Here is a 13,890-nt window from a genome sequence, read left to right on the forward strand (position 1 = left end):
AAGTAGAGGTATGGCTAGGTAGTTCTGCCATAATCTCCTCTAGAATAGCCTTACTCCTTTCTGCTTAATGCTCGTGAGTGTAAATATGTAAATAATTATGGGACAGCGCGAGTTTCCGCAAAAAAATTAAATCAGGAACTACGGTCCTTTTGTTGCTGGTAAACTACAACTCCCAGAATGCCTTCGGAAGGCACGAATCGTGGAAGTCTTTTTTTAATTAGCGACATTTTCAGATTTAAAGTTTTCTATCAGAGTACAGCTTTTTCTCACAGGAGCCTTTTGCCAAAATGAAGTATTCAAGCATATAAATACATGAAAAATTTACAATTATTTAATTCTTCAGAAGAGCCGTGGTGTAGCCATGTAACGTAAGTTTTCACACGCCTCATGCATTAAAGAGGAAGTCTGGTTCAAACAAGATACTGCATAGTATGTGTAAGCATATTGCATTATCATATATTGACCTCTATGAATAAATAAAACTAGGACATGATCGAGTCTGACTGAATATGTTTATACTAGTTACATTATACATGCTTATATAAGCATTAGTGATGTCCATGCAAAATAATATTCACTCATTTGGCAACCTAGCTGATGTGCCCACCGAAGGCTAATGTCCCCCGGAGAGATTAGTCGCTGATAATTTTAAAAAGCGAGTTCCAGCGACAAGTCGCTTGTCTTTTCCTAATAAGCAGTTACTAGATATTTCAACAACAGAGCGATTCTATTTCCCCCAAATCCAAGTTCCCTGCCCACAATTACATTTCGTGCAATGGGAAAATCGCAGCAACTTCCCGCTCAGTAGGTTTTACTTTCAGCTATTCCAATAGTTTTGAATGAAAATGCTTTCTTTGTAAAATTGGTCAGCGATTCGGATCGATAAGCGATTTGAAGTAGTATCATCGGTTTAGGTACTGGCGATTTATATTCTTCTCTATGTAGAGACAAAACGAGCAACTTCATGCTGGAACTCGCTTTTTAAAAATCGCAGCGACTAATCTCTCTGTGGGACATTAGCCTAAGGTGGGTGATATTGAGCTAATTACAATTAAAGCAATATTTCTCTGCAAAGAAATTACCACTCCGGTCAATGAAGGAGCAATTGTGAGAATTTTGCTGTCCCTTTGCTGAGCTCAAAGTTACACTGGTGGCAAATGAAATATGTCAACACTTATAAATATAATAATAATAATAATAAAACAAAGCAATGGTTTTAGGAATGTATTGGGTTTTGTCCAGCTTATGTCACGCATTAAATGATTTACAGTCTATATTAACATATTGTGTAGTCTGGCCTAATCTGAACTAATTTATTCCAACATGTCCCTCTCACTGTGTCCCTGCTGGGGTGCTTTCAGGGGTAAGTGTGTCTATCCTGACACACATCCCCAATTTATATTGATTCTCCTTTCAAATGAATGACATTCACAATGCCTATAGCAATAGCTTTAAAGGAACATAAGGATTTTTTAGTACAAATTTCCCATGTATCCCCTTCCTATAACAGATCTGTCACTCAGTCACTTCATTGAGTTCATTTGTAACAACATGTGAAAATGTGTCTCACAAATATACAGGACACAGGCCTACTTGTGGTCATTCACTGTACCCTGGCTTGAAAAGACACAAATAATACCTCTTTTTAAAATATTTTTCTGAAATAGATAACATCTTACTTCCCCAAAGAAAGAACAGAGCAGAACTAAAAAAATGTAACTGCATCTAATATTTCTTAAAATAGTGGTTTTGCTGAAGAGAAACTAAATGCTTACATACATATGTGTTAGTGTGTGGGGTGGTAAATGACTAACCAATATATTGTATATATTTTTAGATATTTCCTTGTGTTTATACACATTATGAAATAGACATTCATAAAAATTGCTTGCTTTTCTCTAAACCAATGTACTTTGTATATTTGTGAACAGACATAGCAGCTTGCATATTAATTGTCAAACAAGCCTGTCTGTTTTAGAGCCAGGAGAAACTAGCTTATTCTAACCAAAAAAACAGTGGAATGCGGGCTACTCTTTACTTCCTTTCTGCTGACCAGCAGAAAAGTTTCAGTCAAGTCAAATACTACTCAATCCACCAAAATTGCAGGATTATCTTTTGAATCGGCCCTTAATTTGCCAGGTGCTAGGTGGTTGGCCAGTATTGAGACCAAAACTCTTGTCTGCTTACCTCTAGTTCAATCGCACCAGTCCTGCTCACCTTGATCTCTGGCACCTGCTCCCTGCTGCCCACTCGTCACTCCAAATCTTCACCCCTTGTCACTGTGTACAGGTGGCCAGACAGGCTGCCAAGGGCATTGTGGCACTCACCAGCATGGACTAATCAAACTGACAAAATCTGGGCAAGTGTGGCTTGTTGGCACACTTATCAAAAAATTAGTATCCACAAAGACAGAATTATGCGTGCGCATTAAAATATTTTTGTGTTCTGCACATTCATGAGGGCACAGCTAAGATGGAACCTTGCTGGGGGTGTGGCCTGCATGGCTTCCTGAACAGACGTGTGTCTGTGAGCTCCATTGCAACTATCCTGAATCTGCTTCTCTAGGCGACCTTACATCCCAACACACCGCAAACTTATTTAGATCATGGGTGGCAACAAGGCACAAAAATTGCGAGCAGAAGCTGCTGTCAAACTGGGACAGTTTGCCTGACAGCCTGCACAAGATGGCGGTGCCACCCCACCCAGGGAGGACTAGGAGGCCCCTGCTCCATCTCCTCTGCAGGAACAAGCAGCCCAGCTTCTCCTCACAGTTATTACAGACAACCGAGCAGCCCTATCCTCCCAACTTGAGTAGGTGAAAACTGATCTCTCACTTCTCCATGCTGATCTGCAAACACTGAGAGAAAGGACATCAGAGGCGGAGGAACACATATCCAGACTGGAGGATACCTGCAACCCCCTGACAGCAGACATACAACAGCATCCGGCGCAAAGCAAGCAGTGAAACTGGACAAATATGAAAACTGACAGCGCCAAAACAATCTGCAAATAGTTCGGAAAGAGCAGAAGGTGAGGATGCAACCGGGTTTGCAGAGCAATGACTGCGGGAGATCCTTCTGGAGGCAAGGCTCTCACCATACTTTGTTATTGAGCGGGCCCACCGAGTGCCAACGCGACCATCACCACCAGGACCCTTCCTAATGAGACTGCCCAACTTTAGAGACTGTGATGAAATCCTCAAAACAGCGCGAGTCTAACATAACCTGACTTAGGACAACAACAAGATATATACTATATATCTTCCCAGACTACTCAGCAGAACTCCAGAAGCAACAGGCGGCATTTGTGGGAGTCAAATACAATGCTATACCCAGCTAAGCTCCAGATACAAACGAATGGCAAGGAAATCTTTTTCTAATCCCCAAAGGAAGGGAATCCGGAACCAAGGGAATCCCCACCCCGAGTAAAGAACAGTGAGTATAATACAAAGACACCTAACACCATCCTTTAATTTCACCTTATATTACAGCGTGTCATAGACTGCGACTGGATATTTCACTATATGTACCATCTTGAATTTAGACCATCAAGGCCTGACTTCCAGCGACCAAAAAATGCTGCCCTCAGGGATGCCCATTTAATTTATATTACAGACACCCTCCTTGACTGAGACTTCTTGACCGAGACTATGCAAAGGCCAAAAAGATCAACAACCCTCCACATAACCATCACAAGCCTACATCCCATCCAGGAGATGAGTACATACCTATGTGCAACTTATATAAGGGATGTGCCCCTCAGAGAGACACCAGTAGACGCACTGATGGAGAAGAATCTGCCAAGTGTTATACCCATGAGATCTCCTGCAACGCTGGTTGCTGCTCACAATGCGAGATCCTACCTCATATACAACAACGATCAAGGTTCTGATATGAAAAGGCATAAGGGTTGATTCACTAAAGGTCGATAAGCGATATCGCATGCTTTTTTGTGTTAAAATTGACACGAAAAAAGCGCGATTCGCTTAAGTATTATCGCATGCGTTAAGCCGCATATCACGTGCATTAAATAGCGTGCAAATGAATGCGTTAATTTTAATGCATTCCGTTAATTCTCATGCAGAAATAATACTAACACATGATTCACAAACACTTAGACGCACTAAATATCGCATTAGTCTGTCCGAAAATTAACACTACTTGGGGCAGGCGGTAATTATAGAAAAGTACAGTTCATGAGCTTTTGGCAACACAATATGGACTTTGCAGTGTGATTTATTCAAGTATGTGTTGGCCCTAGAGTGATGCATCCTCCAGTTTGCAGGGAAATGGTCATTTTCAGAACAGTAGTTTTCCGTAATGGCATGTATGGCTAATATGGCGTGCGTTTTTTCGCACACGGTGACCATTTGTGTGTGCTGCGTTAATTAGCGAGTGTTGCGTCAAATACTGCACGAAAATAGTCTTCGTGACTTAAATAACACAAACAGCATCGCGTCTAAATTAACACAAGTATCCTTTTAGTGAATTGTGCGTTAAGTCGTGAAAAATAAGACGCGATAAAATTTTTACGCATGCTATAAATATTGCTCGTTTTATCTCACTTTAGTGAATCAACCCTATAGTCTCCTACCAATGTTTAGTAATGCTTAGTTATTTATTGTTATTAGTATTATTAAATATGTTTAATATTATACAAAGGCACTAACTCTGGGACAGCAGCAATCTCACATTGTCATGTATCCCTACAAATTACCCACCATAATGCAAACTATAGTGGCTTTCTGCGACAGCCTAGAGAGCATGATCTCCTGGTTAATCCAACACAGCGCTCCCATGCTACATAACTACCAACAACCACCCCCCAATCTTTAATATCAATATTATTATCAACCCATGTTGATACTACTGGTACACCAGCTGGTAGGTTTTCTACATAGTTTTCCCCACTCCAACCCTCCTTCCACCATCCCCAAGGCCAGGTACAGATCGATACGAACATATACCCTACATTCTAACAATGGAATCATTAAAAATATTCTCCTGGAACATCAGGGGTCTTAATTCTAAATTTAAGAGAGCCCTGATGTTCAGTTATCTAAAGAAACATTCCCCCATATCTTGCTACTACAAGAGACCCACCTAATCGGACAGAGACTCCTAGCCCTAAAGAGACATTGGTAGCCCACACATACCACTCCACCTTCTCCTCTCATGCTAGGGGCATGTCTATGCTGATAAAAAAGAATCTTCTATTCATGCTAACAGAGGCACAAACTGATCACTTTGGCAGGTACTTGATACTGTCATCCAGCACCTTACTCTATACGCCACCCACCCATCTCTAGTATAAATATACGCCGCCCCCCCACCACCATTTTCACCAGCACTATCAGACAATATACTAAAAACCATGGCGGCTTCCCCTGTGCCCCCACGTGCATGATGGGATAAACTCTCCCAATGGGTTACTGCAATGGGGCTAACACAATTATGGAGGTGAAAACCCACAATACGCTAACTCATATAGATCTAACCCTGGCTACCCAATACCTCTTAACCAAGGTCTCAGATATAGAATACCTCCCAAGGGAAATATCAGACCATGCTGATGTAGCTGATGCTACTGACCTTACACATGCTCTCCAAAAATGAGAGCAAGCAATGGAGGCTCTCCCCCCTTTGGTCATCTAACAAAACTGTCTCCAAGGCTAACTCAGAGGCCCTAAAAGAGTTCTGGGAAATAATCTAAGTGGGATTCCTATCCCCACTCTCCCTTGGAGCTGAGAAACCTATTGAACAGCCCCATAACCATACCTCCCAATATTTTGAAAATGGAAAGAGGAACAAAAAGGATTTTTGACCATGCCCTTTTTTGCAACCACACCCCCTAAATGCCCTAATTGACTAAATTTGGCAGGTTATTTAAAGTTTGAACACATTTCTGGGGGTTTTGGGGCCTTATTTTATGTGTTATTACCGTTTTGTTAAAAAGCTGAAATTGCCCTTTAGGCTGCAAGTCTTATTTCCCCCAAGAGACCTGTTTAGCTTATTAGTTACAATTGTATCTCAGTTCAGGTGTAGCTTTTTAACCTTCTGGGCTCTCTGCCAAAAGCTACTTTTTTATTACATGTGAGAAACAATGTACCTAAGTGCACCTGAAACATGTTTAACTTTCTGGACTCTCTGCCAAAAGCTACTTTTAATTAAATTTGTATTTTTTTTAGCATTTAGCGCAGAAGATCAAAGGGAAATGAGGGACAGTTGGGAGCTATGCATAACAACAATAGAGGAAATCACAGCTATAAACTCCCTGTGTCCATATAAAGCTCCAGGCCCTGATGGGTTCCCCCAGATTGGTACAGGGCAACAGCAAAAGCAATTACCCCTCATCTTCATAAAACCATCACGGAGTCCATCTCTGTCCAACAAATTCCTTCCACCTTTAACAAAGCACAAATAATTGTTTTACACAAAGAGGGCAAAGACCAATTACTCCCAGCCTCTTACCGCCCAATTTCATTTTTAATGTGGATGCCAAAGTATTTGCCAAAATACTTTGTTAAATAAACAAACATAAACATCCGCAGACTATACACCAACGCCAATAAGGCTTTTGATTCAGTGGAGCGGGCCTATTTATGGGAAGTCCTCCATAGATTTGGTCTAGGGGCTGATTTTATAAGCTGGGTAAACCGTTTGCCAAAAATACCTCCATATGCTTTCTACCTGTGCCTGCACCTGAATGAATGGAATACACTCGGGTGCAGGCACATGTAGCCGAAATATGTATAAAAATGCGAAACTTTGCATTATCTTGCGTTTTTATGTAGATATTGGCTACATGTTCCTGCACCCAAGCGTATTCCATTCATTCTGGTCCAGGCACAGGTAGGAGGCATACGCCTGGTCTGACACTAGCCTGAATACTCTTAAACTGATATTTTACAAGTAAGTGTTTCCCCTATCTCAAATATTTTCATTTCAGTTTATATGTACTTCTAATTAGTAATATTCAGAGCTAACATATAGAGGTGTAGCTAGAGATTTATTGGCCCGAATAATTTGCATTAGGCCACCTGGGTTTCACTTGGAGGGGTTGAACTTGATGGTCTTTTTTTAACTCTATGTAACTATGTAACCCCCTTTGCCATCCTCCACATACAGGCAGCTTTATATCACAGTGCCATGGGCCCTTGTGGGATTCTTAACTGTAGACATAGTGAAAATATTTGACATTTGACAGACAGTTTCAAAGATATGTAAGCATGTCAAGGCAAGGAACAAAATGATAAACTTGTGCATGTTTCAAACTGCCAATTGACAGAATGAAAAAAGGGTTTTTACTCCAATAGCCTTATGATTAATATCTTATGGGCCTGCCAGCTGTTAGGATGTGCAACTCTCAGCATTCTAGCTGAGGACAGCTAACTCACAACAGCTGCAGGGCCATTATTTTGACATCACTAATATAGGAAGTAATCCACAGTCCATGCCAGATGCTAGCCAGAAAAAGCAATAGGAAGTTAACAAGGGCCACATTTTAATTTGCCATTATATGCTTCTTTATTTGACCTATATTCAGTCATTGTCAGACCTTTACATACTTTTGAGAAATTTAAATACACTGTGAGCAAAGTAACCATAATAAGTTTCTTACAAGAGATGAACTAAAGATTTCCTGATGTCATGGAACCTTACTGCCCCCTCAGCATGCAAGTGTGGGAAAATATCTTAGTAGTGGGAAATTACTTAACTACTGGAGTATTTATATAAAGTGGCTGTCATCAAGGTCAATAGTACTACCAAGCACATATTGCTGAAGGGATGTGTGTTTCAAAAATCATACATTTGATAACTTTTTTTTTTTTAAAAATGGTCATGCTAAACATTGGCCTCTAGAGGCCCTTGATATTGACAAATCAAGACTCTGTAAAGCAGGTGCCTTCAACGATGTGGTGCATGTCATTATTATTTAATTATTCCACAAAAATATTCTGCAGTGGTTTACAAAGACTATACACCAGTCCCTGTCCCAGTGAAGTTTATAATCTAAAGCCCCTCTTATATTCATACACACAATGGTTGATTATACCAGAAGCCAGTTAGCAGTATGTTTTTGGAAGGAAACCCATGAATAACATTTGCCTTTACTGTATTAATGAGTGCCTATACCACCAGTACAGAGTGTGTATAAATACAGCTGGAAGTGTTACCAGAATTGATAAAAAGTAGCCTCTGGTAACTTTAGCCCAGCAAGTGGCATAAAAGTGTGAGAAAATGCAAAGTCTTGCCTTTTTATTCAGATTTCAGCTACATGTGTCTGCACCTAAGCGTATTCCATTCATTTGGGTGCAGGCGCAGGTAGAAGTGTATGGCGCATATTCTTGGCAAGTGTTTTTCAGCTTGCCAAAAATATACGCCATATGCATCGTGTGGAATTAGCCCAAGGGTGAAGACACTGAGCTCCTAATAGCAACTACCTATGACTAAGTACTGGATGGGTGCAAAACATGTAAGGTGGCATCTTGTGGGGTCTGTATACTTTTAATATGTATTTGAATAAAATTTTGATTTTTTTTAAACTGAAATTTTAAGCTGAGTTTGGGATATTTCTTTGATATGGTGGTTTGATTTGCCCTTTCATCTGGGGACTATATCCCATTAACTCCCTTTTTGATCGGCCATATAGGACCATTATCTTTAATAAATCGTTGATCAGCTACTAATAGCAGCTAGTTTTTTATGACTACTAAACTCCAGAAAATACTTTTCTATAGACAATACTGAGAATTGCCTCAGCTAAAACACATATAAAGGCAATTGTCAGTAAATGATCAGCATTGTTGTTTATTTTAGTAGCCATGACAAGTAGCTGCTACTAGTAGCTCCGTGTGTCTGCACCCTAAGGGGCTGATTTACTTACCCACGAACGGGTCGAATGGAGTCCGATTGCGTTTTTTTCGTAATGATCGGTATTTTGCGATTTTTTCGTATGTTTTGCGATTTTTTCGGATTCTTTACGAATTTTTCGTTACCAATACGATTTTTGCGTAAAAACGCAAGTTTTCGTATCCATTACGAAAGTTGCGTAAAAAGTTGCGCATTTTTCGTAGCGTTAAAACTTACGCGAAAAGTTGCGCATTTTTCGTAGCGTTAAGTTTTAACGCTACGAAAAATGCGCAACTTTTCGCGTAAGTTTCAACGCTACGAAAAATGCGCAACTTTTTACGCAACTTTCGTAATGGATACGAAAAACTCGCGTTTTTACGCAAAAATCGTATTGGTAACGAAAAATTCATAAAGAATCCGAAAAAATCGCAAAACATACGAAAAAGTCGCAAAATGTTCGTTTTCAAGTCGGAACTTTTCCAATTCGGGTCGGATTCGTGGGTTAGTAAATCAGCCCCTAAGGGTAAGCACCCACGGAGCTGTTCAGACACCCATGTTAGATCTTTGCTATGGTGGGCGACTAACAGCTCTGAAATGGCTTTCCACCGGCAATGATAGGATTCGCCAGTGGAAAGCCCTTCGCATCACTTCGCTTTCTGAAGTCACGTGAAGTTGCTTGCAGGAGAAGCAATGCAAAGGGTTTCCACCAGTGAATCCTATTGTTTCCAGTGGAGAGCCATTTCAGAGCGGTTAGTCGCCCCCAATAGCAGAGATCTATTGCAGACAACTAAACCACTCCGTGGGTTTTTACCCTAAGGGTGAAGACACAGAGAGCTACTAGTAGCAGCTACTTTTTCACGGCTACTAAACTTCAGAAAATACCCTGCCATAGACAATACTGAGAATTGCCTGTGCTAAAACACACATGGGGGGAATTCACAAAAGTTTTTTGGAGTAAAAGTGGTGAAAAAACTGGTGGAAAACACTTTCTCCGGATTCACAAACAGAAATCCACCTAAAATCCGACTCAACCGCCACTTTTCCGTTTTTGGTGAAAGAAAGACAATTTACAGACACTTTTGTAAATTTGTCATTTAAACCACATTTATATGTTGTTTTACCGTCATTTCCCCCAACATTTTCCCCACCATTTTCAAAATGGAGTAAAGCTCAGTGTTACTCATACCAATTCTAATCTCTTCTGTTTTGTTTTGTTTCACCCACTCTTCATGCACAACTCTGGTAGGGGGCTCATTAACATATTAATGGGGATTAGTAAACTATTGTTAGGGGACAAGTTTCTGTCTAACCCTAGAACAATAGGTGCAAAAAGCCTCATTAACATTTTATAAACAAGTAAAACACTGATTAAAAAAATATATATATACCTTATATAAGTATATACTGTATAAGTTTTTACCTCACATTTGCATTGTTATGCTAGTTTTAGCTTAATGAATGAGGCAATAACATTTTGAGTTAATATATTGTATACATTTTTATTTAAAGGAAAAGTAAACCCTCCCAGGCAACTTTTTAGCAGCAGTGCCCCCTCTTTAATCACTTCTCTGACATTTGCCCCAACTTATTTGTGCCCCCATAGCATGTTCAGAACTACAGAGCTGCTTGGCAGCATTGCCCCCCACCTTTAGCTGTGCCCCTTCTGTTTCCAGTAGCCATATTGGTAATCAGCAAACAGCACATGCACACTGGCACCCAAACTGGGATATTGGGGTACAGGGTTGGACTGGCCCAACAGGGCACTGGATAAAAACCCGCTGGGTCCTAGTCCTGTTGTACCTATTTTAACCAGGCATGGTGTGTGGGCCAGATTGCTGTTGACCGGTAATGAGTAGGGGCTAGAGAAGAAGGTATTTAGACCCTTACATCTTGTTACAGAAGTGGAATTACACAGAAATATAGAAAACATTAAAAAGCCCAGCTTGTCCTGAAAAAAATAATGTATAGTTTCCCTGGGCAAACTAAAATTACCCTTCAGGAAAGAACCCCAAAATGAAATGACAAATGGCAAATGAAATGCAAAATCCTGCTGGCAAAATTCTTATTCCAAGGCTCATTTAGCTGTGGGACTGTGTGAATTAGCTGAAAAATCCAACAAATCTCCACTTTTATTTTGTCTCAATATCACCACTTTTGTGCATTCCCCCCATAGAGACAGTTATCAGTAAATGATCAGCATTGTCTATTTTAGTAGCTGTGTAGCTCCATACGCTTAAGGGCTGTGACACACGGGGAGATTAGTCGCGCCGCAATTTGTGAAGTCGCCGAAGTTGCCTTGAGAGGAAACTTCAGCGACTTCTGCAAATCACGCCGCCGTGTATGCCATCCCACCAGCTATATACATTCTAGCCGGTGGGGTGGCATTTCGGGGAGATTAGTCGCCCGTGTGTCACAGCCCTAAAACTACCCCTACCTGTGCCTGCACCCGAATGAATTGAATACACTCGGGTGCAGGCACATGTAGCCGATATCCGCATAAAAACGTGAGAAAATGCAAAGCCTCACGTTTTTATGTGAATATCGTCTACATGTGCCTGCACCCGAGCGTATTCAATTCATTCAGGTTCAGGCACAGGTAGGGGGAGTTTTAAGCCTATGGATCCCAGCCATCCCAAATTCTCTTTAGACGCACTACAATTTGTATTCTGAGCTGAGCCACTTGCTGGGCTCCCTTTGGAAAAAAAGGTTTACTAAAATGTTCTGATACTTATAGTCTAATTTGAGTGACCTAGATAGCAAAATATATCTGTGTGTGTGGCTAGTTAGGCAAAGTACTCCACTGCCACTTTAACAACATGAATTAGAAGTATATACTGTAAATATAACAATAATCATAGAATAATAGGATCCCTTCATCTCCATTCTCAAATCTGACCAGATTCCCTGTTAGGCACGCCCCCAGTGATTGTAAAAGCTTACCTGAAACTCTGCCCGGTGCTCCTGTTAGGAGAAAACTGCATCGTTCCTGAGTAAATGCAGGTGAGCGATCCTCATCCTTCATTCTCCTTTCACAGCAATCCCAGGGACCATGCATGTGCAGTTGAGCAAAAAAAAAAAACGTCTTTTTAGTTAAAGTTGGGCTTTTCACTCAGGGTTTCAGGAAAGTGATTTCAATCACTGCACCGGGGATGCCTAATATTTTGGCACCCCCCCCCCCCAGCAAATTTTTATCGCTTCTAAATTTTCGCGACTTTTCGCACGATTCTCTATAAGCTATTTTACACGCGGTATTTCATGCGATATTCTTGTCGCGATAAATAGTGTGTGCGGTATTTTCCGCATGCACGCTATTTATCGCATGCGCTAATTGTCGCGACATTACGCACGCGACAATCGGCAGTATAAAAATGGCGACATTTTGCCCTGGGAGAGCACAGAGTGCTAGAGAGGCAGTTATCACACTCGCCAGAACATACGCTACGTACTAATTAACGCAAGTTTTACTATTCAGCAAAATGGGCTAAAGACAAAATTGTTGGCAGAATATTTGCAATAAAAAAGCGTGCGATAATTTTTATCGCACTTTAGTGAATCAGGCCCATTGTGTTCCACCTGGGCTTGTCCCTCTCTGTAATATTATGGAGATCTGCACTGTGATAGAGATATCTAGAATAACAGACCAAGTGGAATTTTGTAGATTTTGTAGACACCATTACCTTGATGTATGCAAGATGCAAATATGCAAATCAGAAAAAAAGTTTAAGAAGGTAAGTGTGATTTGAAAATAACTTTTGGCATTATGAATACAGTGAAATTATAAAGTGAGTTGCAACTGGTCTTCATTATGAACAATGATACATTTGGCACTGCTGCTTTAGTAACAAAAAATGGTATTTTGCAAAGTCCCATAACTTCAGTATTCCCAATGTTACCTCTATAAAACTAACCAAAGAGCCCATTAACAAAGGCTTGGTACAAATGCAAAAGCCCTTAGAATCCCACACTCTAAAAAGATGCTACTAAGGGTTGCTACTGTTTTATGTATTCTGCACCCTTGGCTGTATTAAAGGAGAAAGAAAGGTAAAAACTAAGTAAGCTTTATCAGAAAGGTCTATGTAAATACAGCCATAAGCACTCACAGAAATGCTGCACTGATTTCTCTGTCAAAAGATTTCTTGTGTCTGTAATTCCTGTGCCATCAGCAGGAAGCTGACTCATAGGGGCTGATTTACTTACCCACGAACGGGTCGAATGGAGTCCGATTGCGTTTTTTTCGTAATGATCGGTATTTTGCGATTTTTTCGTATGTTTTGCGATTTTTTCGGATTCTTTACGAATTTTTCGTTACCAATACGATTTTTGCGTAAAAACGCGAGTTTTCGTATCCATTACGAAAGTTGCGTAAAAAGTTGCGCATTTTTCGTAGCGTTAAAACTTACGCGAAAAATGCGCAACTTTTCGCGAGATATGGTGCTGGCAGCCTACAGCAGTGTGAAGACTACAGTGACATCACTGAAATCTTTCTCCCCTTCCTGTAGGCTGCCAGCGGCAGCCTTCCTATTCTATGAGCATGTGTGTAACTTAATCCTGTCTCCTGTTCTGAGCTACACATGCCCACCAGCCAATCAGAAGCGGATCTGCCAGAGGAGGGGGGGAGGGAATGAAACACATGAGCAGTATGAAGCAAGGAGGGAAAGGAAGGGAAAATACCTTTTTAAAGATGGCTGCCTGTTCAAGAAAACAGATCGAAAATGTGAAGTAAGTGTGCTGTTTAAATTTTGACTTGCATTCTCCTTTTAAAGATCTAGTGCAAATCATAGATTTCAGTGATGTCAAGCACAAGGAAGCCTTGTACTTAATGCCTGCCATAAGCAGCCTGTTTAGGCCACAGAAATGCCAACCTGATTACAAAGTTATGTGGGCTCTTCTTGGCCATACCTGTCCCACCCCATGCTACCCTGGCCCCCTATTCCATCAAAGTAGACTTCCAGCACACGTGTGAGGAATTTTTAAAGGGGTGCACGAAGCATAATGTGTTCACCTCCACACACCTTTGGATTTCAGTTCATCAAAATTG

This window comes from Xenopus tropicalis, chromosome 8 (assembly GCF_000004195.4).
Source record: "Xenopus tropicalis strain Nigerian chromosome 8, UCB_Xtro_10.0, whole genome shotgun sequence".
Lineage (NCBI taxonomy): Eukaryota > Metazoa > Chordata > Amphibia > Anura > Pipidae > Xenopus > Xenopus tropicalis.